Raw genomic sequence first — 27,595 nt, 5'->3', positions numbered from 1 at the left:
GATAATTTTTTGCAACATTTCCCAAACTTTTCATTATCAAATTGCCTGAGGCTTCTCAACGATTATCATTTCACAATATTTCCATTTTCACCTTCTTTAAATAAATTGGCCTCATAGATGTGCCATTAAAACAGAGCTTCACTCTCAACATATTTTTTTTTTTTTTTTTTTTTTTGTGGTACGCGGGCCTCTCACTGTTGTGGCCTCTCCAGTTGCGGAGCACAGGCTCCGGACGCTCAGGCCCAGCGGCCATGGCTCACGGGCCCAGCCGCTCCGCGGCACGTGGGATCTTCCCGGTCCAGGGCACGAACCCGTGTCCCCTGCATCGGCAGGCGGACTCTCAACCACTGCGCCACCAGGGAAGCCCCACTCTCCACATATTTTTAAGTTTGTATTCAAACAGTATGAAGAAAACAGGATCAGGGAATTCAGCCATAAAGATGAATGGATTTCTGATACATGCTGCATCATGGATGCAACTAAGTGAAAGAAGTCAGGCACGAAAGGCTACATATTGTATGGTTCCATTTATAAGAAATGTCCAGCAGTGGCAAATCCATACACATGGACAATATTATACATTAGTGTTTGCCAGGGGTTTGGAACAGAGGGAAATAGGGAATGACTCCTTAAAATGGGTGTACGTTTTCTCTTGGGGTGATGAAAACGTTTTGCAGCTGGGCAGTGGTGATAGTTGCACAACATTACTAATTACAAATTCCACTGAATGGTACAGTGATTTGTAAAATGATCAAAATGGTGAATTTCGTGTTATGTTCATTTTACTACCATAAAAAGGAGAAAGAATTAGGGAAAGACTTAGAGTTTGGGAAACTAAGGTGAACTGGTCAAGAAAAAGACAGCTCTACTGTTCAGTTTTCTCTCAGCTCTCCCAGTGCATTAATCCTCAGCAAAAAGTAGCGTGAACTTGTAGATGATAGTCATTCAACGCAGTCCAGGGAAAAGTAAATAAAATAAAACCCAACTCTTCTTCTTTAGCACATCTATGACAGGTTACCTTCCTGCTCAGCCACATGGACATTCATTAGGACGTTTTCATTTATGTCTCCTCTACTTCAGTACTTTACTCACAGCTCATTCACACATGCAGGCAACAGCATTCCTTAATTCGAATTAATTCCTTAATTCGCAGTGCTGGTTGTGATCAGTCTCATGAAAAGAAAAGGGAAGGAGGAAAAAGCCTCCACATTGACTTGGTGGTCTTGATGAAATGGATGCAGAAGACAGCTTGAGTGTCAAACTGGAAACTTTTATTTTCCTTTTCCTTTTCTATCAGGTCTTCTGCCCACTTCCCACCCCCTTCTTTCAAACAGGAGAGACACTAATTAGCTGCTTTTTTTTTATTTTTGGTAAAACATCTATTGTTTTGGGTTTCTTGTTGTTCGGTGAACATTATTGTTTTTACTGCCAAATGAGCTTCGGTGGTTGATGTAGGGGTTCTCTTGGAAACTTAACTTTTTCCAGTTTAAGTGGAAAAGCTTTTCTGTTTGAATTGGCTTTTATTGGGTGCTTCAAGGTTTGCTCTTGGCTCTTTGATGGGGGACTGAATAGCACTGTGTTTCCTTTGAGGTTCCAATAAATAAAGGATCCTATATCCTCCCGGGCACGTTTTGCTGATTTTGCTGTGTGTGCTCTCTAATAGCCAGATGCAGATTCCAGGAAAATGACATATAAATGAATATAAGTAACCTAATATTTTTAGAATTTGCTTTGGCCATAGTCCTGGTCTTATTCTACTTGTAGCAGACGGCTTAAAAGAGCATTAGCTATGTATATATTAAATATAATATAAACATACCAATATTAAATATTATATTGATGTATAAATGTAATATTCTAATATTTATATTAATGTATAACAATTATGTATTATATTAATATATACATTTGCCTAGCATATATTATATACAACATATATGAGTAATGAAATGTATTTATATGGTTAATATGTTAATAATATTAATATGATATATACTGTAATATTGATTATACAATTATATCATAATATATAAATATATAATTATTATTATCTGATATAATACACTATAGTTAATATATTCTATATAACACAATATATAATGTATTAGTATAAGACAATTGTATTATATAATATAAATATAATACATATATAAAACTATATATTTTAATTACACATATGAGTATGTATAGCTATTTATAATTTTATTTACATAGAAATCTGTTCATCATAACAAGATGTAAAAATATGCAATATTTTCAATCAAATGGGCCTTAACCTCACTACCTACACATAACTACTTTTAAAATCTTGAACCCTGTCTAACTCATGCTTACATATCTCTCAACCTGCTTTTCTACACATGCACATATACACACATTTATACACCATATATATGTATACTACCAGTTTCCAGTTGAATGTATATAACTATATAATATATATAATTATATTCCTGTGTATGTATACAAATATAAATCAAAGGTATGTGTATAGGTATGTATTTCATATATTTATATAAATGTATCATACAAATAATGTATGTGTATATAAATTCATGACTATATACATACATACACAGAAATATACTAATTTAAACAAAAGGGACCTAAATAAGCATAGTTCTCTAAGAATAAAAGTAGTTATGTCTCACTGTTTCAATAACAGGTTATAATTTTCTACTGTATGTGCTTCTATAATTGTTATGAACAATTCCCATTTGTTGAATGTTAAGCTGTTTTAATTTTTTGCCATTATTAATGAAGCTCTGAAGAATACGGTGGGCAAGAGTACTTGAAAAACTCTCCTAAAGGAAAAGGGTTAGGTATGCTAGGTTAAATGTACACAACTTATTTTTAAGTGCGTGGTTGATTTTTGAACTGTGCAGTAGAAATTTCCAGGACCCATGAAAGAAGGGTGGTACATGTGTCAGAGTTATAGCTATATTAGGAGTGGATTGAAGATCTTGATAGCTTAGAACAGAAGCTGGCAATCCTGTTTTTATGGAGCCAAATGGCAAATATTTTAGGCTTTGTAGACCAAAGAGGGAAAATTGAGGATATTATTTAGGTACTTAGGTAACCATTTAAAATGTTACCAGTTAAAATGTGAAAATTATTCATAGCTCATAGGCCATAAAAAATAGGCATCTGTCTGGATTTGGAATACAGGCCATAGTTTAATGACACACCTGACCTGACATAGAGACTTGTTGTTAAAATGGCCATGACCACATGGGAGGCAGGAGGTAAGACTCCATCCCTACTAGATGCGAAGTTAGAACTAAACCTATCTATCCCTAGCTTCACCTTTAGTGAAAGGGTGTGCCAGGAGAAAAAATATCTGCTGGCAAGGGGAGACTAAGACCAAATTCTCTTGGCCTCTGCTCTGGGTAGGAAACAGGTAGGAAATCTTGAGAATTCTGAACCCCAGATCTGTGTTCACAGTGTTTGGGTTGCAAATTTATGTGCGGTCTTGCAAACAGAAGCTAGGAAATCAACTTAAAATGCTCCCAAATCAGTGGTATTCCAAACACAAAACTAAACCCTTTATAGAGAGGTAGACCTTCAACACAGGCCTATAGCCTTCCCACAGATAAAGTTTAGCTAAACATGAGCTCATGATCTAAATTTACACAATAATGAAGAAATCAGCTACAAGTGGAGAGAATCAGCAAAAGCAATCAATACCAGAATTAGAGTCCCAAGGCCATCCATCAGATGTTGGAATACTCAGGCGCAAGGCAGAAAATATACATAAAACTAGAACTGAAACAAGGAACAAGGGTGTTTTAAAAGACTGGGTAGGATCTTTAAAACATTTTTAAAGTACATGTATGTCATTGATAAAGCTAAAAACTCGAAGGTCATGCAATACAGCAGATTAATCATGGAGAAGAGTGAAATTATGCTGTTTTTATAAATATGGCAGATCAGATTTTCTGCCTAATTATATAAGTAGATCTATCTTTAAAAAATACCCATTATTTTAAAGACTTAGTGGCTATAAAATAAGTTAAGAGTATTTCAAAGGGCTTCTCTCCAAAGAAAAGTGAGAAGTAGCAAAACACAGAAAGTCGAGGGGAAAAAATGTCAATATATACATTGCTATAGGGTGAAGTAAGCCTTAGGCCAGCAACAATGTGGAGGAGCTCACCCTTAGGTACTTACAACTAAGCTGGAATCTTCAAAAAGTTCAACTATTTATAACTAAAAAGATTTCTTAAAATTAATAACCAAGTGTTTTAATTGACATCAGAAGAGCAAAACAATAAACCCTCAGAACATAGAAAAACAGATAATAAAGATATGAGCAGAACTTAATAAAACAGAAAAAAGTATAAAATTGAGGTGATTTAGTAAATCAAAAATATTCTTTGAAAATATTTTAAAAACACACTTTGATTAAGCAAAACAAAAACAAAAGTAAATAATACACAGAAAGAATCAGGACAATGTTATAGCAGAGAGTAAAAACAGAGAACATATGAAATGCCAGTAAATTTGAACATTTATGTAAAGTGGACAATTTCCTAGCTCCTAGAGTTTACCAAAACTGACACAAGAAATTATAGCTGGAGTTCTTTCACCAGTAAAGGAATTAAGTCAATAGTTTACAATCTTTCACCAATAAAATAACAGACCCACCCAGATCGTTTGGGTGGGGAATTCTATCAAACTTCTATTAAACAGATAACATCAGTATTAATAAAGAAAAACTTCTAGAGAATAGCAAAGGAAGAATGCTCCTTTATTCATCTTATGAAGTCTATATAATCCTAATACTGAAAATAGATTAGGACTGTAAAGAAAAAGAAATTTACAGGTCAAATTTACTTGTAAGTATAAAAGCAAAAATTTTGATCTACAATATTAGCTACCCAAGTTCACTAGAGTAAGAAAAAGCATGAGCAAGTTAGGTCATCCAATGAATGAAAAGGTAGTTTAATGTCAAGAATATACATCAATAGATTGAAAACACCACATTTTCTTTCTTTCATCTGTCTCTTTAAAAAATTGATAAGTACTTATATTGATCTCTCTTGTACTAGGCACTGTGCTAAGTCACTTACATATTTATTCCTTTAAACCTTCTATTATCCCTGGGGGAAGGTTCTATTTTCCTTCCATTTCTTAGGTAAGACTCTAACCCCCAGAAAAGTAAAGTAACATTTGCAAGTTTCTGTGAATGGTCAGTGATGGGACCAGTACAGGAACATCCAAAGTCTCTGCTTGGAAACAGTGCCCTATATTGACACTCACATTACAGATGAAAGGAAAGGAAGCATGCACTTACCATATAGATTAAATCTCACATTACACGTTAAAGGAAAGGAACCATGCACTTACATTATAGATTAATACCCACATAACAGGTTAAAGGAAAAAGAAACATGTGCTTCTCTCAAAAGTTGTAAAGAAAGCATATCTATTTCTAACTATATTTCCCAGTTTCTTTTGCTTATTTTCTGACCTTTGTAGTGCATTCTGCCATGAGGAAAATTTTAATTCTTATATAATTAAATGTATCCTATTTTTCGTTGAATCTTAGAAAGGTGTTCCTCATGAATAATTTATTTCAAGTCTACCAGGTTTCTGATACTTTTACAGTTTCATTATCTTTTTACTTGTAACTAGTTGCTGTATCTAGAATTTAGTAATGATAGCCATATTTTCCCACTTTTGTTGAATAAGTTTTGCTACTGACCCAAAATGTCCATTTTATTTTAATCTCAAATCCCTTATGCTCTTGCATCTAATTTTAAGATGTTTCCTATCCCACTGGTTGTTTTGTCTATCTGAAACAAAATGCTACCTTAATTATAATGTAATTATAATATAATAAGTGTAATTAGTAAACATAATACCATATATAATAAATAGCATAATATAAAATAACAAAATATAATTTACCATATAACAAGGTCAAAAGAGAACAAAACTATACAATCACTTGAAATATCCCCCAAAGGTATTTTATACATTCAATATTCATTTCTAATTTAAATGAAATAGTAAAATAGGGATTTATGAATGCTTCCACAGTAAGACAAAATTATATATCTAAAAGAGAAAGAGGTAAATGATAAACTTTAGTAACACTGGCAATAAATATAGGACAAGATGAACATGCCTGATATAATCTTAAAGAAAAAGTATTATGTAACATTGTCTTTGCAATACTGATGAGTTCAGTGAAAAGAGAAGCTCATAGAAAAGAGTATCTCATTCTTAATGTCTGTACACTTGTCCATTGCATGAACATAACAGCTTATTTAACCAATATATTACTCATCTGCATCTGGATTTCTAGGTTTTCATGGAATTTTATTATGCACAATTGTTACAAACTCTAGGACTTCCTCTTAGGTTTATATCTTTTGAAAGAAACAGTATCTCCGTAGATGGGTTATGTGGGCTGGCTGCTAGCAGACTATGGCTACTTCTCAGTTCTTCCCTTTACATTCCTAGTCAATGTGAAAACGGAAGGCAAGAAGGTCTTCTGTTTAGAGACTCTAAAGATAGGTCTTGGTGATAAAGCCTTGGTGGTAAAGGCTAAAAATATCAACCCAGAACAAGTGTTTTTCCACCTGTAACTATGTGTGATTCCCTTGGTTTTATTCTGTAGAGGATGTAATAAGACAAGACTGTAGGATCTGCCCTCAACGTGCTTCCAGTAAGATGAGCTAAGTCAAGTATGGTGGCAGATCTAATTCAAGACAAAATATAATGGCTCCTTTTCTCTCAAAGCAAAACTTCGTGGAGTGAATATCGAAGTCACTTTAGGCTCTTAATTAAAGGAACACAATAAATCTTGTATTGGAAGGTGGTTATTCTGGTCTCTTTGCAGAGATGAATTGGAAATTGTCTAGAAGAAGGAAAATTAGCTTAACCAAAGTTAAACTCATAAATAATTGAGCATCTGTGGCCTATGTTTCTCTTTGATCATAATTTCTCCCAATTTATAGACCTCTTTGATACCCGATTAATCATTGTCAAAGATGCAATTAACAATGATTATTACTGTGTATTAGGTTTTGCATGGGCCCTGAAGAAACCATCCTAAATTACGAGCTATGATTGTCACTTGATTTTCTCACAAAGAACAATCAGAACTCCTGGTCTTAAGTGGCTTTGAATGTGAAATTAAGAAGTCTCTTAGATATTATTAAAGGACCCCACAGAGCCCATTGGTGAAAGTTTGGAAAACATTGGGCTTCTTAAAATTAATTCTTGTAGTGTGTTACGAAAGATGACTGAACCAAAAGGATAACAGTGTTTCTGGTTCTGTTGTTAGCGTTCTCCATGGAAACATCACGGAAGCTTCTGGACTCAATTTCCTTTCCCATGTGTGAATGTCACTGAAAATATCCAACTCCATTCTATCCCCATATAACTTCAGAAACTAAGCAAAATGAAGACTCAAAATTCATTTCAAATAATGAAAGGAAGATATAATATAGAATGGAACTGGGAAAATGTCTGGTTTAAATTCTGGAAAGTACCAACTATACAATTCTGGATAAGTTGCTTAATCTTGCTTAGTCTAATTTAATGCCCATCTCACAGGCTGTTATGATGATTAATTTAATATCTTTGTATAACATACAGTGTTATGTAACTTCTTCTTGTTCTTCTTGAGTAAATTCGTATCTTTAAGCAACTCACTTTAAAAAATAGTTACTTGCTTAAATTACTCTTACCTTCTATTATCAGCTGAATTGTGTCCTGCTCAAGTTAGTGTGGAAGTCTTAACCCCCAATACCTCGTAATATGACTGTATTTGGAGATAAGGCCCTTAAATAGGTAACTGAGGTCAAATGAGGTCAAATGGGTGGGCTCTAATCCAATATGACTGGTGTTCTTATAAAAAGAAAATATTAGGACACAGACATGCACAGAGAGAACAAAGTAATTATTAGTAACCACGATCATGTCGTGAATGCATGGAATACGTCACCATTTGCCAACCACCGTGTCAAGTCAGCAGAAACTACAGAACTTAAGAGCTCACCGCAGAAATTCACACACCCTTGCACCAGGAAGGGACCACAGGCAGACGTTCACTCAGCCTCTCCTGTGTCCCTCACGGAGTGCACGCTTTCTCCTGGGAGGGGCGAGCACAGACACTTATTGGGAGTCTTACTACTTTTAAAATGCGTTGATACAACATGTCTCACTGGATGAGTCAGCAAACGCTTTTTGTAAATCCCAAATTCTCCACACCTCCTACCTTTCGCGTTGCCCTAGTCTCAAAGCTCCCGCCCCTGCTCCTCAGGCCGCGTCCCCATGTGAGGCGGGGCTGCGTGCGGACGCACGGCGAGCGCGCAGTCGTCCTCGAGCCCCGCCCCGACGGAGCCGCCGCCGGTTTGAACTGCATCCCCGCGCGCGGAGGGCTATGAGGCTGGCGCCAAGGGCCGGCGATTCGCCGCGGGCGGCGGCGCGGGAGCGCGGCATGGAGGGGCTGGCCTAGCTGGGGCCCGTGGCCCTGCGTCGTCTGGCTGCGACGCGGGTCCTGCGCACGCTGCGGGGGCGCAGCCGCCGGGAGGTGAGCGCCCGAGGGGCTGGGAGGCGAGCCGGGGACCCCAGGCGGGTGTGGGCATCGCGTCCACAGCCAGCGTCCCCGAAGCCGCGCTCTGGCCGTGATCACTCGGTGAAGCTGCGCTGCAACACAGCAGCCGACTTCTTCCCGCGCTGTGAGGACCTGTGCGCGCTGCAGGACTCAGTGCCTCTGCCTGCGGGAGGGCCTCCTGGACTTAACGCTGACCGCTTCCACGGGGTGGACTGGGTGCCGCCCTTGAGCACCCTCTGTCCCTGATCTGTATCCAGAGCTTCTTCCAGCCACAGCTGGGCGAGACAGGTTTGTAGTTCCCGCTTCCAGGGGCTGTCGTGTGGGCGCTGCGAAGCGGGGTTTTAGATGGTGCAAGGTGGAGGCTGGGCACTAGAACCGGTGCCCAGTGCCCGGGTGTGCGTGCACTAGACGGGGTGTGCGGCCTAGGACTCCTGCCAGCTCGGTGACCCCGGCCGAGTGCCTTAAGGCTTCTAGGTCTCAGTGTTCTCATCTGTAGCATGGAGTTAACAAGACCCACTCTCCGTGGCGGTTACAAGGACTCACTCTGTTAATGCTTGTAGACTCTGCAGTGTAGAACACTTAGCACAGTTTGGAGCATCGTTAGTGGTTGCATAGATGTTACCTGGTGTGTTGAATGACTTTGTCTGGTACAGACCAAAGCGATTAGGAAATGGATATATCCCAGCTTCATTTCCTATCCATTAAAACAGGTCTCAGAATAAAAAAATATATATATATATTTTTTTATAAATTCGTTTTAATTTATTTATTTAGCTGCGTTGGGTCTTCGTTTCTGTGCGAGGGCTTTCTCTGGTTGCGGAGAGCAGGGGCCACTCTTCATCGCGGTGCGCGGGACTCTCACTGTCACGGCCTCTCCTGTTGTGGAGCAGAGGCTCCAGACGAGCAGGCTCAGTAGTTGTGGCTCACGGGCCTAGTTGCTTTGCGGCATGTGGGATCTTCCCAGAGCAGGGCTCGAACCCGTGTCCGCTGCATTGTCAGGCAGATTATCAACCACTGCGCCACCAGGGAGGCCCCCAAAAATCTTTTTTTCAATAGTCATATCATATAGTGGAAAGAACACCGGTGTGAAGGCAGCTTAGGGTTTGAATTCCAGGGCTTATGCTCTCTGTGGCCTGTGCAGGTTACTTTTGAACTGCAATCCCCACACTTGTAAAATGACATTAAAAACCACTCTTTCTGAGGGTTCTTACAATTAATTAAGCAGGTTATGTGTGTAAAGTATCCTGGCACTTGAATGAGTTGTCAGAACCAAGGGCTGCTGGAGACGATGCTTCTGCCCTAGGTAATCTCCCCTTCTACTGGGCAGCAGGTAAACACAAGCACAGTAGTCAGTTCTCTGGAAGAAGTGAGTTCTAGTGCTGCAGAGCACAGAATCTTTTTGTTTTTTAATTTAATTTTATTTTATATTGGAGTATAGTTGATTTACAATATTGTGTTTGTTTTAGGTGTACAGTAAAGTTTTTCAGTTATACATATATCCATTCATTTTCAGATTCTTTTCCCGTGCAGGTTATTATAGGATATGGAGTAGAGTTCCCTGTGCTATGCAGTAGGTCCTTGTTGATTACCTATTTTATATATAGCCGTGTGTATATGTTAATCCCAAACTCCTAATTTATCCCTCCCCGCCACCTTTCCCCTTTGCAGAGCACAGAATCTTAAAAGGGAAAGTTCAGGGTAGGCTTCTTGGAGGAGGTGCCATCCTTTCTAAGGATAGTAGAACCTCCTGGGGTGGCAGGAGGGAGCAGTGTGTCAAAGGTTGAGAAATATAAGAAAATATGGCAAAATAATGTACAGGACTGGAGCTCAGGGTTTGGGAAAGAAATGAGAGTTGATACTGGAAACCTAGTGGGGACAAACATAAAGGGGCCTTGTTTGTCCTGTCAGAAGTTTGGATGTTTATCCTGAAGGCTGTGGGAAACCCTAATAAACAATAAGATGGACTTCTGGTTTAGAGGCTCACTGGGACCTCCATGTGGAAGGCAGTTGATTGGGTGCAGGGTGAATCGAAATGTAAAGGTCCCACTTAAGTTATAAAAGGTTGGACTGCATTTTGGAGATCCGAGAGAGAGTGGGTGGGGCCTGGTGACCAGCTAGAAAAGGAAGGGCAGCAAGCTTGGGTGACAGTTTACAGCTGCATCTTTTTGTGAGATACAGAGCACAGTAGGAAGGGATTGGGGATGGGGAGAGGATCTTACTTGATCTTCAGTGCTGTAGAGGGGCCTGGTAGATGGGTCTGGGCCCAAGGTTCAGATCTGGGCTTTTTGGGAGGACAGGTGTTTGAAGGCATGGGAGATACTTAGGTCACCCACAAGACAATACAAAGAATCATGGGTCTGAGAGTTTTTTAAGTGAGTGTATATATATATATATATATATATTTTTTTTTTTTTAAATTTTTATTTATTTATTTATGGCTGTGTTGGGTGTTCGTTTCTGAGTGAGGACTTTCTCTAGTTGCGGCAAGTGGGGGCCACTCTCCACCGCGGTGCGTGGGCCTCTCTTAAGTGAGTATATTTGAGGATGTTTATAAGCTGAGAGAAAGGAGCCAGCAGAGGAAAGGTGTGAAGATTTAGGATAGGAAATGATTGTTCATTTGTTTTAAAAAAGCTGAATACTTATCGTGTGCCTGGCCTTTTTCTAGGATCTGGGGTTCACACCATCTGTTATCTCTTTTGCAAGGACAGTTCAACTCATCCCCTTGGTGAAGAGAAGTCAGATTATTCTTTACATCCCATTTAGGTGTAGGAACTGTTCTGTACCTCTGAAGGGACTTTACTTAAGCAGAGTAATAAGTTAGAAATCAAAAGAAATTATAGCTGGAAGGGACCTGAAAGGCCACGGTACTTAATTTTGCCACATATTTTACATTGAATGTAACAAAAATTTATTGTTGAGCCCATTCTCTTCAGAGTTCCTTCACTGAACTTTCTTTATGTTTTTTATCCAGTGCGTCTAACTTGTAGATTTTGGCCTCCTCCTAAATTTGCTTCTTCATCCATATTACATTTTGCCCGGACTGTGGCAGAAGCTCCTGGGTGGTTTCACGGCCCCTGGGCTCCGTTCCTCTGTTTATCTGCCTACTCAGTTTAAGTGATCTTCTAACGTAAAAACATACGCTTAAAATAATGCTGCTAATGGCTTGCCCACACCGAGTTAGTGCATACTAGACTCCCAGCGTGTGCTCTGCACAGAGGCGTGTAGTCTGAACTGTGCTCGGCCAAGCCTCATGGGGCTCTTTGGCCCTGACGAAGGGGAGCTTTTTGTGATCACTCCCTTTATCTAATCGGTCCTTCAGCAGCGGGGTGCCTTTTTCTAATCAGCGGAGGCACCCTACTCAGCCAGTGGTAGCCCCAGGCCTCATCACCTGTGGGATAGAAGCCATGCTCTCTCCCAGGCTTGCTTCGGCCAGCATCTCTATTTTCCTTTCTGTCTCTTCTCACACTTGGACCCCTGGCCTTTAGTCATCCCCACCTGCAGTATTTAATGTGCCCAGCAGGTGTCAGGCTTGAGTGTCTTTGCACAGATATTCCCTGTGCAGTTAATGCACATTGTACTCCAACTCTGCATACTCTCATCTTTCTAGATTGTACTTCAGGGTTATCGTGAAGCCGTCACTTAGATATAACTTTTTGCCTCCATAGGAACCTCTGTGCATAAAAGTTATGGTTCTTTATCTCATCTGATTGAAATTTTGAGTTTATACCTCTCCCTCCTTAATGAAGGCTTTAAGGGCAGGAGTCGTTTCTAATCCTTAGCACAGAATAGATGCTTTGTTTTTTATTTAGATGCTTTTTTTTTGGTTTTTTTTTGTTTTTTTGCGGTATGCAGACCTTTCACTGCTGTGGCCTCTCCTAACGCGGAGCACAGGCTCCGAACGCACAGGCTCAGCGGCCATGGCTCACGGGTCCAGCCGCTCTGCGGCTTGTGGGATCCTCCCGAACCGGGGCACGATCCCGTGTCCCCTGCGTCGGCAGGCGGACTCTCAACCACTGCGCCACCAGGGAAGCCCTTTAGATGTTTTTTAATGATGATAAAATATATGGTTTAAATCACTCATTTTACAATAATTTTGGTTTAGGTTGTGACAGAAATAAAGTTTACAGAAGTCGTGTTCCTGCGATTAGAAATAAAGATGTGACCTTCTAGTTGTGTAAAGCTCTTAAATGCTGTGTAAGTGCGTCGTGTGCGCTAAGGAACCTGGAGCTAAGTGGGGTAGTTGTGTGAGAGAGAGACTTAACTATGTTAACAAAGGTAAGCCTTCATTGTGTCCTGCCAACATTTGATAGCTGCTTTTGGGGCAAAGTAAACCAATAAAATTTTAAACTGTTCCTCCCCATTAAATGGATTGAATAAATCGGCCACTTTGGTGCACGTGTGTCTTGCGAGTTGTCCACTTGGAGATGGAGGTTTAGAAAGTGAGTTTCAGTCTTGTTTAAGTCTCTTCCCATCAGACTGGTCTCGTGATTTCCTACACACCGTGTTACTTCCTGTCTACCTTATCTTGGTGGTGTTCATGCCTGGGTTGTCTCCTGTGCCTGCTCAAACCTTGGACCATTTTCATTTGTACCATGGAAGTTTGTCATGCTGGATACTGTCAGAACTAATTTTACTTAAGTTTGTGTTAAGCCACAAACCACACATTTTGTATATTTTCTGTTTTTTGTGTTTGTCTGTATTTTAATGTTTCTCTTCAAGAAAATTATGGGAAGAGAAATAGCAAGATATAAAGAGCAAAAAAGTCATGATGATCTTTAAATTGTTAGAACATGTATCTGCAGTCATAATTATAATAAACTGTGGTATGTGTTAAAATAGGAAATATATGTCATGTCCCGTAAGAGCAGCAAACTCAGTGGTGTTAGTGGGGGGGTGTCATGGAAGTAATCACAAACCAGGTGACTGTAAGTTGGGGTCCTGAAATATTAGTGTGTGTTCCCTGTGTCCAGTAGTGGTCTGGAGGGGTCAGGAAGCCTGCCTTCTATTTGAGGAAACAGAGGGTTTGAAGTTCTCTCTCTTCTATTGCTCTAGTATACTGCATAGCAGCTAATAAAATACTGGGTTTATAGTTGACATTTAATTCGATGATTGATCATCAAGATTGGCATGTATCATTGGAAATGAAAATAGGAAGAGTCTTAAGATTTTTAGGTTTTTCTTTTTTTTCCTATGTCTGAAAAGGTATGTAGTATTTTACTGAGTGGTTGGGAATAAAGTTTGCAGTATTCAGTGTATTCAGTTTTAGTATCTAAATAGAATTAAACTGCTGCTGTTAACTGGAATAACACTTTGTTACTGACAAGTTTTAGAATGCATCTGTTCGTCAATTACCTGTTTGGGAAGATTGTAGTTAATGATTTTAAGAATGTGGCTATAAACCTCCAATTGACTCAAGAAAAGCAAATAAGTCAAGATTGACAAATGTATAGGCTCTTCATCTTATTGTGTGTGTGTGTGTGTGTGTGTGTGTGTGTGTGTGTGTGTGTGTTTCTGTTATTTGTCAAGGTGTAAAGAACTCTATCACTCTTAAGACAGTAAACTTCACGGGGTGTAATCTGACATGGCAGGGAGCAGATCACATGGCCAAGATCTTAAAGGTGATTTTTTTATGTTTGAACTTTCATGAAAACATATGTGATTGAAGCACATTAATATATTGGTACAAATGGCAGTTAATTTTTGTCTTTTGATACCTGTGAATGCAGATTTCGTTTTGTTGAAAGAATATGACCAGTTTTCAGTTTGGGATTCTACCATTTAGTAAAGATAGTCCACTTATTTTTAGAAATAAGAGATTTAATATATAATACATAATAATATTTTATGTAGTTTTAGTTACTGAAAACATTGATTGTGATACTATCAAAAAACTATGCCATTATAGTCTTCAAGACTTAAATGAATCAAGTGTTTATTAGCTGCTGTAGTTTATAAACTAATAAAATCACTACACCAGCAATTTGTAAATACAGTTTTTAAAATAATGCCTTACCAACTTTACAGTGGTTATAATGACTGTATTTAGGCCTAAAGTTATTTAATAATTTGACATGAAGCCTTTTTAATAGTTTGATGGTGCAGATCAGGGATAGGTAAACTATGGCTGGTGGGCCAGATCCAGCCTGTCGCCCGGTAAAGAAAGTTTTTTTGGAACATAGTCGCACCCATTGTTTAGAAAGTTTTTTTGGAACATAGTCGCACCCATTGTTTACATGGTAGCTATGGCTACTTTCACCCTACGCCAGTGGGGTTGAGTAGTTGCAACAGAAACTGTGTAGCCTGCAAAGCTGGAAATGTTTAAATAGATTTTAAAAATTGAAAAATTCTTTGAGCCTATACAGGGCAAGTGCATTGACCCCTGCGGTTGAAAAAGTCAAGAACTTGGGTGCCGAAGCCAAATGGCCTAGGTTCAAATTCCCTTTCTCTCATTTCATAGCTAGTGACCATGGACAAATCACTTAACCTCTGTGCCTCATTATGAGGTTTAAATGAACTAATTTGTATAAATAGTGCCTGGCACATAATAAGCACTGTGTAAGTGATTGCTGTTATTTCTGCTTGCAGCTTTTATAAGTTATTGTTAATAGAAAAATGACACTAATGATTTTCGTTTTAGAGTGTCAAAGGCACTTTGAGTCTTTTATTTTTTCAAGAATGTAATGAGACTTTTTTCATTTAAAGTCAGTGTTCCCTATTACCATAATTTATTTTATGAATATAAAGAATTGAATGTCTTTAAGACAGTACTTGTGGTTAAATGTCAAACCATTATTTTCCCAAGGCACATCAAACTGGCTCTGCATAGTCCAGGCCTCTAAAGTTTGTGTGCATACCTTAGGTAACATGTGAGATCTATTTTGTTAATAGTTTTTAAAATAATGCCTTGGACTTCCCTGGCGGTCCAACAGTTAAGGCTCTGCGCTCCCAATGTAGGGGGCCCGGGTTCGATCCCTGCTCAAGGAACTAGATCCCACATGCATGCCGTAACTAAGAGCCCGCATGCCACAACTAAAAGATCCGGCATGCCGCAAGTAAAGATCCGGCACAGCCAAATAAATATTTAAAAAAAATAATAATAATAAAATAATGCCTTAGATTTAGGAAAAGAAAATATTAGAACGTATTTGCCTTTGTATCATTTTTAAAATATCTGTTTGTTTATAATGTACATACATTATATGTATAGAACTTCGTGTATATAATTTGTTAATAAATAAGATGCATATTAAAAAGTTTTCTTATGGGTTGCCCAGTCAGGTGTTTGGAGACCAGTGGAGGACAGAATGATGACATTTAGAGCCTCAGCAATGATAGAATTTAGAACCAATTCCCTGACTTAGAAGATCAGGAAAATAATTCATAGACTGTAATTGAGTTGTCCAACTTTACATAACTGTTCAAAAACAGGTCATCCAGTGGCTGAAATCTAATCACTGACGGACTAGAATGTGGGTCACTGGACTCGTAAAGCAGAACTGACTGTTTAATTTCTCAGCTTGATTCTCCTGGCACATATGCTTGATACGTGTGTGTGTAAATCTCTGACATAATAAGCCATACTCAGTAGGCACACCCTGTTTCCTTATTGAAGCATCTTAATTTTGTCCCATTAAATCTTTGAAGTATCAGACTACCAGAAGGCACGAAGAAACCTGGGCTGAGAGTCTTCGTTCCAGGAGACCTGATCTTGACTGTATGGCTGGTTTGAGATGCATCACTCTGAACTGCGACATGCTCATTGGTGAACTGGGTGCAAGTGCTTTTGCAGAATCTCTTAGTGGGGATTTGTGTAAGTAAATTCTAAAATTGAAAATATTGAATTTTTAATAAGATACATGCTTAGCTTTTGGCTTGATACTGTTGTGATAGGAATTTTTTTTAAAGCCTCATTTTTCTGATAGGTTTTATTTTGCTTGTAAACTTTCTCTATGAGTTGCATATATTCATTGTAGAAAATGCAGAGTTACAAGAGAACAATTACCTATAATCTTAATACCCAGACATAATCACTGTTCATTTTGGTGTATATACTTTCAGTCTTTTTTTTCTATGAATATATTTTGTACACTTAGGGATAACAAAAATAAAATTGTAGTATACTTGCTATTTCATATTCCTGCTCTTTTCATTTAATGATGTATCATGTAGTATAGCATCATATTGATGTCCCATAGTTTAATCAATTCTTTGCCATTAGATTTAGACAGTTTGTTTTTCCCTGTCAGAAACATTGTGAATACGTTGTATATACATCTCTGTGTCCATCGGGATTACTTCTGTAGAATAAGGAACTAGAAGTGGAATGACCTGAGTGTGACATATTTTTAAGACTTTTGATACACATGGCCAAATTACCATCCAGAAATGCTATGCCAATCTGTAGTACACCCCAACAGTGGATGTGAAGCCTGCCTCTCACAAACACTGGCTTGTAGCACTTGTAAAAAAATGTAAAACTACAAAAATGAGTACCTCTCCATTTTCTATGCAAGTAGGATTACTCCAAACTTTATAACATTTTTCAGTTAATTTAGTATGAGCATTTTAGCAAGTCAGTAAATTTGCATCTCCTGCATCATTTTTTGTGATTGTTCAGTATTCCATTATATGAATATGCCACAGTGCACATAGCTTATCTTTTCTTGTATATAAGCTTTGTCCAGTTTTTCAGTTACAAATTGTACTCTGCTATATATCCCTACCTATATCTCTGACTATTTCTTTTGGTTAAATTCTTAGAAAGAGAGTTGTTGGATCAAAAGGGTATAGACATTATTTAAAGGCTTTTCTTACAGAATCTTGGCTTAATCTGATAGGAGAATAGCCACATTTTGTTTTATTTTGTATTCATTTGATTTCCTGGTGAGGTTTACTGGCTGCTTGTATTTGGCTAGTTGGTTAATTACACCGTGTATCCATTCTTCTGTAGTGAGAGTTTGTAGGGGTTGTATCATATCCTGTCAGATCCATATGTCTGACTTGCTATTTCTGTATGTTATGGGGTGTTGAAAGACTCCAGTTATTTTAATGTGATGGTCCACTCAACACTTAAATAAATGACTCATGATAGTTTCCTTTCATGTAATATTTTTTAATACCTGTGCTTTGGTGATGATCCCTTTTGTTTAAATGAGTAGGTTGTTCAGCCCCAGAACTACTGGAATTCATGATCAGTTTTTCTGGGTTTTGTCTGACTTTTTATGGAGAGAGTTCTTGACCATCATACTTTCATGATAAGTTTTTAGTATGTATTCTCTATTCACACATTTTTTGAATTTGTTATTAGTATGTATTCTCTATTCACACATTGTTTAAATTTGTTATTATTTGTATCCTCTTAGACTTGTCTTTTTTGCTCTAAAACTAACAGTTATTACATTTCTTCTATTTTGTTTTCCCCTTTTAACTAGTTTCAAGTGTGATTTGGAGCTGAAGATCATGATCAAAAGAATGCATTGCATTTCTGAGCTCCACCAGGTTTTGCTTGTGAGGTTTACATGCCACTGCCACCCTTGCTAATTATGAACTGAGATTCATTTTGTGATGCTTTTTGCTCACAGGTTATATATACAGTTATTCTTCAGTTCTGTAATTGTAAAATATGTTGGATGATTTATTGGTACTAAAGCAAGGGTTATCATTGCACATCATTGCACAAGAAGAGGTTTTTAAATTGGATTATGCATTATGTGTGTGCGTATACCTTTCTTTTGTTTTTCCATACCCAAAATTACAAACCTGCCGTGACTTGTCTTGGGCAGGACTCTTCGACACGTGAGAAAATGAGAGTTGTCTATGTGTTAAATCTGTAGAGTTAGCAAGTGACCTTTTGTCTTTCATCAAAACACTTGACCTGCAGCAGTGTGGCCTCACCAGTGAAGGAGCAAAGGCTTTACTAAAGGCCCTTGAAACCAACAGAACGCTGCTCTTTCTGGATGTAAGAAAATATCCACTTGTTGGTATTTGGTCACTTTTTAAAAATTGATTAACACATAACAAAACAAAAAGAATTTGTTCATGTATTGACAGTTTTTAAAACTTAATGTGTTTAACTTTCCTCATCGTATACAGTTGACCCTTAAACAACGTGGGGTTAGCGGTGCTGACCCCTATGCAGTTGAAAATCTGGGTATAAGTTTATAGTCAGTGGTTCCACATCTGTGGATTCAACCAACCTTGGATCGTGTAGCATGGTAGTACATATTTATTGAAAAATACCCGTATGTCAGTGGACCTGCGAGGTTTAAACCCATGTTGTTCAAGAGTCATCTGTACTTTTCTAGTGTTGCACTTATGTTTTTAGCAGGTAATTTACTAATTAAAGTGAATTATACTTGCAAATTGTTTTTATCCCTACTCTGAATAGAGGTGAACCTAGATACTAAACCTGCTTCCACCAAGAGCATTATTTCTTTCTTGTGCAACCTCTGAATTCTTGCAAGGAGTACTTTATTCATTTGTCAGATTCACAAGTAATTTTTTTAATATCTTCTGTGTGCCAGATACGGGTTTAGGCACTAGGGATAAAGCAGTGAACCAGACAGACAAAAGTCTTGCCCTCGTGGAGCTTACATTCTAGTGAAGTAGTTCAGATAGAAATGAGTAAACAGATAAGTCATATAATTTTAGATAGTAGGAAGTGCAAAAATATCGTAATGTAAGGAGAGTGAGCGGGGGCAGGTAGGACTCCATTGGATAGGTTTGTTAGGGAACAGCTTCACTGGAGAAGTGGCATTTGAACGGAGACCTGAATGAAGAGAGGAGCAAGCCATGGAAGATCTGGTGTAAGCACATTCCAGGACAAGGAGTCCATGAATATGCAGGCATATAGGTGGGTGGAGTATTTAAGGAAAAGCAAGGAGGCAATGAGTATGCAGGCAGGTAGGTGGGTGGAGTATTTAAGGAAAAGCAAGGAGGCCAACATGGCCAGAGTACTGAGTGAAGAAGATGTGGTATGACATGAGGTCAAGGAGCTAGCCAGGGGTCTGCTCTTGTCAAGTCTTGAAGGCCAGAGTAAAGGTGTGGATTATTCTATATGAGTAGAAGGTTTTGAAGTGGAAAAAGGCATGATCCAAATAGTATCTGAATAAGATGACCTTGTATAGAGAATAGACTTGGGGGAATAAAGAAGACAAACAGGGAGACCAGTTAGGAGACTATCACAGGAGTCCAAATAAGAGATGTTTATGGCCTAGGTTAGGTTGGAACTTTGCAGCAAGTGAAAAGTGGTTGAATTCAGGTTGTGTTTTGAGGGTGTAGCTAACAAGGCTTGCCGATAGATTAGATGTGGGGTATGAAGGGAATAGTAACAAGGAGACAAGTCATTGATGATTATGTGTGCAACTGGGTGGTATCACTTAGAAAAAGGGGGCTGATGGGAGGAGCAGCTTTTGAGGGAATATCAGGACTTTGGTTTGTTATCTTAGATGCCCTTTAGGTATCTAAGTGTCTGGACAGTGCTCAGACTGTACTTTCTATCCAAAGGTATCTAAAGCCACTTTAGATGCAAAATGTTTAAAGTTGACCTTTGCTGCTGCCAAAATAGTAGCCACTGGAGGCAGTCTGCAAGATGGCATCTTAGGTTTCTGAGGAAGAAATTAGAATACACAAAGGGGGAGATAAGTGTATAATTACATAATGTAGATTTCATATTTAATTTTATGGGAAGAGCAATAATTAGTTGGCTTTTGGTTTTAAATGGCAGTAGCCACTCATTGGGAAATAATTACTCTAATTTCAATTTATTTTACTTTAAATCATTCTGTGATGAAAACAGTTATCAAAAAAGGTCTCCAGAATGGAAGGAGTGCCAAGTCAGAGGTATATAATATGTTTTAATTCTCTTGGAAGAATTTCTCTTTAATGGCTTGTTTTTCTTTCCTTCTTAAAAGAAAATTATCAAGGTACTTTCTGCCATCTTAAAACTAAGTTTTTAGTCAAATGAAATGGCTTTTCTGGTTTTGAAAATGTTGTGTGATGCTTTAATTTAGCTTCCCAGAAATGCAGATTGAAGACCTTTTATTAACTTAAAATATCTTAATTTCCAATGAAGATCAAACCCTCCTAAATTACCTGTAACGTAAATGGCATATTTATCATTGCTTTCTCAGTACCAGTGGATAACTTCTCCATCGGTGAAGGAACCATGCAAAGCTGCTAGACAGAAAAAGAGAACTATAATTTTGGGAAGTGGTTGAAAAGGAAAAGCTACAATTAGAATTGGTAACTCTTTCTTTTTTTTAATGTTACTAGAACTTATACCCCTTATATATCCGGTGTGCTAAAATTAAAACAGCCTTAATGGTTATTCCTTAACGGTTAATTATTTCCTTAACGGTTAGCTGTTAATATTATTTGTTATGGATGTTATGTTATGTAATGTTATGTTATGGTGGTTCTTATGGAACGCACCTAGGATGTTCCTGACACATAGTTTTTAATATGTATTAGATATTAATTTTAATATGATAAAGCTCATGAAGTGACAAAATCCATATCCAGATATGAGGTCACCTTTTCTCCCTTTCTTGTGGGGTCCAGGCCTTAGGAAAGAGAGGGAAGCATGTGATGTGTCTAGTGACAACCCCAAAGTCAAGTAGGCAGAGCCCTTGGCGCTTTACAGATATGAATACATTTTTTTGGCATCACAACCCTGTGACAGTGTTTTACAGCAGCGCAGACAGGTTAGGGTCAGGTGCAGCGGGGAAGTGGGATCAGGCAGGAAAAGGACATGGGGAGAGTCGGGGGGAGGGCCGGTTCCATTATCACAGATGATAATGACTGTTTTTTTCCAAATGCAGGAATCGGTGGAAAAACTAGAAAGGATCACGTTCAGAATTGTGATCAGTTGTTTCTTAATATGTAAAAGTCAGTTACTTTCCCATTCTCCAGAAATAACACTAAAAAACAAGGAAAGATCCCATTTGCAATAGTCACAAAAATTAGTAAATATCTAGAAGTCAGTTCAGTGTTCACCTGAAAAAGTTAGTGCAAAAGGATAGATGAATCATTTTAAACATATATGTTAACATTAATAAAATATAATGTTAACATATGATCTATTAACATATAAAGCCACTGGCAGAGGGAAAGACAGATCGGTGGAAAAGTCCAGAAAGTGATCTGTGTTTACTTGAGAATTGTATTTTAACTTAGACAATTTTAAAGTCTAACTTGACTTTTTGTCTAATTGACTGATTGAAGCATTGATAATTCATTTAAACAGAAATTAGATATTTGCATCACAGCATACATAAATTCTAGTCAGTCGAAAAGGTGCAAATGCACCTAACTGCAAGAAGCAAATATAAAATACAGGAGAGAATTTCGGTGTAAGTGTAGGGAGTACAGAAGCCTTCCTAAGTAAGCCATAAAACTCAGAAGCCATAAAGTAAAAGATATTTAATTACATGAAAATTTAAAACTTTTCTACAGTTCAAGACGTAAACAAAACAAAATGACAGACACAAAAATTTGGTAGTATATTAACATATAAAGGTTACTGTTGATATAGAGAAGAACCCACAAATAAATGAAAAAGGATAACCAAATTTTAAAAAGGCAGGGGCTGGTTTCTACCTGTATGAGCAAACAACTCAGAAGAAGCACAGCTGGCTACTAGACAAATGAAGAGAGACCAACTTCTTTAGGAAATGCAGATTAAAACCATGGGATTTTCTTCCCCTCTGATGGGCAGAAATTCTAAAGACTGATAACATCTGGTGTAGACGAGGGAACAAGCACACTTTGCCTATGTTAAGTGTAATAAATGTGTTCAATTTTGGAGCGAGGTTTGCAGCGTCCATCAAAGTTCAAAACTCTCTTGCTCTTTGTCCAAAGACTTTTACTTCTAGGCACCTGCCCTCTGCCAGTACTCTGCCTTGCACAGAATTGTGCATAAAATCAGGCACCCGCAAGTCCAATGAGGGATACTTATGTAATGGGGAAAATCTAGAGACAACCCGGATGTCTTTCAGGAGGGGTCTGATGAAGGAAATTAGGATCCATCCATGGTATGGAGTAACGTGTGTGTGGAGAACGGGGAAGGTCTGTGAGCAAACTGGGAGGATGACATGATACGTCATCAGGTCAAAAGGAAAAAGAGCAGGTGTAGAAAAGGACATGTCTATTATTCCAGTTAGAAACCCACAGTGTTTGTATTTGTAAATACTATATATGTATATATGTACATATGGAAACACGCATATATACACGTATACATATTTGTGTATCTGATCCTGAAAATGCACAAAAGGCTGTTAATGGCAACCACCTCTATGGAAGGGAATAGATCTTTATATTTTTACTCTAGTTTTCCTAATCATGTGCAAATTTAGAGTTAATTTTTTATTTAAAAGTTAGGCAGTCAGGAGAGGCCTAGTGACTCTTTTGTGGGCTTCTCTCACCACAGGATAAACTCTTCGCGCCCTTGTTGTTTCTGGTTTGTCTTTTGGAGCAGACACCACTGAAACGAGCGTCTTGTCATCGCTTGCCAACTGCCTGCGGTTTTCTTGCGCCCTCCTAACCCTCACCACCTTTGTGAGATGCTGTTTCGCGCTGAGGTGGTGCCTTTCCCCTCACACACACCCCTCTGGTACCTTGGGGAGTCCCGGGGTTTCTCAGTGGGCATTCTAGAATACTCATCCCAGAGATGCAGTGGGTTTTTCAGCCACAAGCATTTGGGGAAAACTCTGTTCCTGTATGAATTATCCTCTTGGGAGTTCATGATTCACCGGAGCTCTTGAGACGCTCTAGGAAGTTGAGTCAAGAAACCCGTGTAGCCCTGTTAGTTCAGGATTTCCTAAATTTCTAGGACTGACTGTGGCACCACTTTTCCAGTCACAACCATCCTTATCAGCTTCCCTGATAGACTCCCTGGGGAGCGCTGCTCAGACTCTGTCCTGGAAGCTTTGCAGTCTCAGGATTACCCGCTGCTTCCACACCCTCCCAGCCCCCTGCCAGCGCTCTGTCAGCCTGGCACCTTCTCCCTGCCCCCCAACTCATTCAGGCCACAGGTGCTGCCCTTGCTCTGGGATTTAGTGATAACGCCTGGGAGCAGTGGCCCAGCACAGCCCACGGCAGTGCTCGGCGTGGCTCACAGGGTTTAAAACACACAATTTGAGCCCTTACTGGAACATGGGAAGATGATTTAAATCCAGATGTCTTATTTCATAATCCCCGTGTCTCTGAAAGTGGGAGAAACAGACTGGGAGGGCCGTGTGTTTCAAGGAAAAGGGAGACTGTTTCTCTGTTGAAGTAAAGAACGGGCCCTCACAGTTAACAGGTAATGTAGGGAGTTTGTGCTGAGTCTGTCATGTTGGGCCTGTTATACTCATTTATATGACCGTTGGGTCCCTATTGGCATTTGCATTTACTGCCCAAGCTTGAAACTCCCCAGTGTCCCTGTCTTGGTCACGAGCCCTAATTCTGTTGACCTAGAAAGTTCTTTCTAGGAGCTTTCTAGCAGGCCTCTCCCCCAGTGTCCCCACCCTCCAGCCTCTATGTCCTAGTGCTTTTTCTAAAACGCACAACTCCTTATCGTGCAGACCTGATTGCTCCTTGCTCCTCCAGGATCCGATCGATCCAGTTCCCAGGAGAGCGTGTCCGCAGGGCCCTCTGCGGTCTGCAGTCCTGTCCCCAGCCAGGCACCCAGCACCCCAGGTGCTGCAGAGAACTTGCTGGTGTCCCCCGTGCCTTGGCAGAGACAGCTCTCTGCCAGCTGCCATTCCTTTGTCTCCCCCTGTCCTGACCCGTCCCACCTCCCTTCCTCTGAAACCATCAATCTTCCCTCAGGCAGAGGTACTTGCTCAGTTCTGTGCTTCCACAGCGCTTGTCCTGTGGAATTTGAATTCCCTCCACAGCCGTCTTGCTAGGTTGGGAGCAGCCGATTCCCCTTCATCTTTTTCTTCCTTCCCTCAGCCCCACAGCAGGGACACTCTCGGGCACCGTGCAAATTTAATCTTCAATTTCTAGTTGTTATGACACTGTTGCTGTGATGATACGATCTACGTTCACAGTAGGATGGGTAAATGTGCGGGGGATGACTGTAAATACAGATTCTTTGTAAATCCAGGTTCCTAATTCTTCCCCCTTTTAATATTTTTTCCCCTTAACTCATGTGTCCTTTTTGCTGCTCCAGCTCTATGATTGGACTGTCACCTGGGGAGCCTGAGGCAGCACAATATCAAAGAGGGTAGACAGTAAATTTTTATTTATTTATATTTTATTTATTTATTTATTTATTTATTTTGCGTTACGCCGGCCTCTCACTGTTGTGGCCGCTCCCATTAAGGAGCACAGGCTTCGGACGCGCAGGCTCAGCGGCCATGGCTCACGGGCCCAGCCGCTCCGCGGCATGTGGGATCCTCCCGGACCGGGGCGCGAACCCGTTTCCCCTGCATTGGCAGACAGACTCTCAACTACTGCGCCACCAGGGAAGCCCGACACTAAATTTTTGATGTAAATGTCAACCGGAATATCTACTAGCTGTGCAAAGGAGGCCCAGAATTCAGTCTCAAAGCCTATTACCAGATACTTGGTTTCCCTGCTTGCGTCTCTTCTCTTTGTCGACGTGCAGTTGACTCCTATTAACCTTAACACGAATTATGTGTGTGCCTTGAGGGGCGAGCCTGGCTTTATTGGGGGCTTCCTCACACTGCTTTTCTTTGCTCTTTACTTTTTTTTTTGCAGTACGCGGGTCTGTCAGTGTCATGGCCTCTCCCATTGCGGAGCACAGGCCGCGGACGCGCAGGCTCAGCAGCCATGGCTCACGGGCCCAGCCGCTCCGTGGCATGTGGAATCTTCCCGGACCAGGGCACGAACCTGTGTCCCCTGCATTGGCAGGTGGACTCTCAACCACTGCGCCACTAGGGAAGCCCTTTGCTGTTTACTTTCAATGAATCCCACCCTTTAGAAGTGGAAGAATAAGACAGGATGTGTTTGAGAAAATGGAGAGAGTTATTACATATTTTCCTTGTTATCCAGAATAGCATGTCAGCTCTTCTTCTGTTTGTCTCCTTTGGTTGTCAGTGGAAGATAATTTTGGCTTGCTCACTTTCCAAATCAGAAACTGAAGTCAAATACTAACGTATCCTAGATGAAACTTGACTCATTCATTTTTTTTTTTTTTTTGTGGTACGCAGAAGAGCAAAACAATAAATCCTGAGAACATAGAAAAAATAGATAATAAAGATATGAGCAGAACTTAATAAAACAGAAAAAAGTATAAAATTGAGGTGATTTAGTAAGTCAAAAGAATATTCTGTGAAAATATTTAAAAAGCACACTTTGATTAAGTAAAACAAAAACATAAGTATATTTATACTTTAAATATTAAATATACAGAAAGAATCAGGACGTTATAGCAGAGAATATATGAAATGCCAGTAAATTTGAACATTTATGTAAAGTGGACAATTTCCTAGCTCCTAAAGTTTACCAAAACTGACACAAGAGGAAATTTATAGCTGGAGTTCTTTCACCAGTAAAGGAATTAAGTCAATAGTTTACAATCCTTTACCAAGAAAATAACAGACCCACCCAGATCATTTGGGAGGTGAATTCTATCAAACTTCTATTAAACAGATAACATCAATATTAACAAAGAAAAACTTCTAGAGAGTAGCAAAGGAAGAATGCTCCTTTATTCATCTTATGAAGTCTATATAATCCTAATACTGAAAATAGATTAAGACTCTAAGGAAAAAGAAATTTACAGGTCAAATTTACTTGTAAATATAAAAGCAAAAATTTTAAACTATGATATTAGCTACTCAAGTTCACTAGAGTAAGAAAAAGCATGAGCAAGTTAGGTCATCCAATGAATGAAAAGGTAGTTTAATGTCAAGAATATATATCAATAGATTGCAAACACCACATTTTCTTTCTTTCATCTGTCTCTTTAAAAAATTGATAAATACTTATATTGATCTCTCTTGTACTAGGCACTGTGCTAAGTCACTTACATATTTACTCCTTTAAACCTTCTATCATCCCTGGGGAAAACTTCTGTTTTGCTTCCATTTCTTATCTAAGACTCTAACCCCCAGGAAAGTAAAGCAACATTTGTAAGTTTTTGTGGATGGTCAGTGATGGGACCAGTACAGGAACATCCAAAGTCTGTGCTTGGAAACAGTGCCACATGTTGACACTCACATTACAGATGAAAGGAAGCATGCACTTACCATATAGATTAAATCTCACATTACACGTTAAAGGAAAGGAACCATGCACTTACATTATAGATTAATACCCACATAGCAGGTTAAACGAAAAAGAAACATGTGCTTCTCTCAAAAGTTGTAAAGAAAGCATATCCATTTCTAAATATATTTCCCAATTTCTTTTGCTTGTTTTCTCACCTTTGTAGTGCATGAGGAAAATTTTAATTCTTATATAATTAAATGTATCCTTTTTTCTTTGTATCTTAGAAAGGTGTTCCTCATGAATACTTTATTTCAAGTCTACCAGGTTTCTGATACTTTTACAGTTTCATTATTTTTAAACTTTTAACTAATTTCTGTATCTAGAATTTAGTAATGATAGCCATATTTTCCCACTTTGGTTGAATAATTTTTGCTACTGATCCAAAATGTGAATTTTATTTTAATCTCAATTCCCTTATGCTCTTGCATCTAGTTTTAAGATGCTTCCTATTCCACTGGTTGTTTTGTCTATCTAAAACAAAATGCTACCTTAATTATAATGTAATTATAATATAATAAATATAATTAGTAAACATAATACAATATATAATAAATAGCATAATATAAAATAACAAAATATAATTTACCATATAACAAGGTCCAAGGAAAGCAAAACTATACAATCACTTGAAATATACCCCAAAAGATATTTTATAAAATTCAATATTCATTAGTAATTTAAAAGAAAGAGTAAAATAGGGATTGATGAATGCTTCCAAAATAAGAAGAAATTATATGTCTAAAAAAGAAAGAGGTAAATGATAAACTTTAGTAACACTGGCAATAAATGCAGGACAAGATG

At 38.7% G+C, this 27,595-nt stretch overlaps 1 pseudogene; it reads left to right on the top strand.

The window, feature by feature from the left end:
* The window catches only part of LOC132413540 (UDP-N-acetylglucosamine--peptide N-acetylglucosaminyltransferase 110 kDa subunit pseudogene), a 62,203-nt pseudogene that overhangs the window by 15,286 nt on the left and 19,322 nt on the right, over positions 1-27,595 (top strand).

Source organism: Delphinus delphis, chromosome 18 (genome assembly GCF_949987515.2).
Source record: "Delphinus delphis chromosome 18, mDelDel1.2, whole genome shotgun sequence".
Lineage (NCBI taxonomy): Eukaryota > Metazoa > Chordata > Mammalia > Artiodactyla > Delphinidae > Delphinus > Delphinus delphis.
This window is presented reverse-complemented; position numbering and strand designations above follow the sequence as displayed.